Here is a 761-nt window from a genome sequence, read left to right as displayed (position 1 = left end):
TGTACCAGTGAGATGTGCAGATCGACTGGGTGAGATGTTTCAAAATTGGCCTCAAGGCCTAGCCTAGCCTTAGCCTTAGTAAGTCTGTAGCAGAGTAGCAAGCAAGTGGTCATCGATGACATAGAACTAGACAAGATGTTCTACAATATCCAGTTAATGGTCTCTGATTCTTGAGAGCAAATCCTGACAGCGTCGCCTTCATGTTTCCATTCCTCTAGATTCACAAAATACATACCGCAGTCATTGTTAAGGCGGGTTTAATTCCTTCCCCTTGCTCCCATTGTAAAATTGGCTCTTCACCTGTTCAGATGACCTACCATTACCAACACCACTACCATTACCACTACCATTACCACTACCATCATAAATATCATGATCATGATCCTTGTCATTGTCATTATGCAGATGCTGTAGTGAGTGCTAAGTTCTCAGAGAGCCAAACTTGGTGTCACAGTTTCAATTCTCTACTGAAACTACTTCACTTCACTTCATTTACAAAGGTAATCGTTATTATTACACTTCTGATTCTTTATGTTCTGAGGTCAACTTTGTCTTTCATCTTTCTTAGGTCTATAAAATAAAATACCAGTTAAGTACTGAGGTTCATGTAACCAACTAATGCCCTTCCTCTCAAAATTTGATGGCTTTATGCTTAAATTAGAAACTATTATTATTATTATTATTATTATTCTTGTTATTATTTTATTATTATTATTATTATTATTGGCGAGGTGGCAGAATTGTTAACATGCTGGACAAAA

Source organism: Octopus bimaculoides, chromosome 2 (assembly GCF_001194135.2).
Source record: "Octopus bimaculoides isolate UCB-OBI-ISO-001 chromosome 2, ASM119413v2, whole genome shotgun sequence".
NCBI lineage: Eukaryota > Metazoa > Mollusca > Cephalopoda > Octopoda > Octopodidae > Octopus > Octopus bimaculoides.
This window is presented reverse-complemented; position numbering follows the sequence as displayed.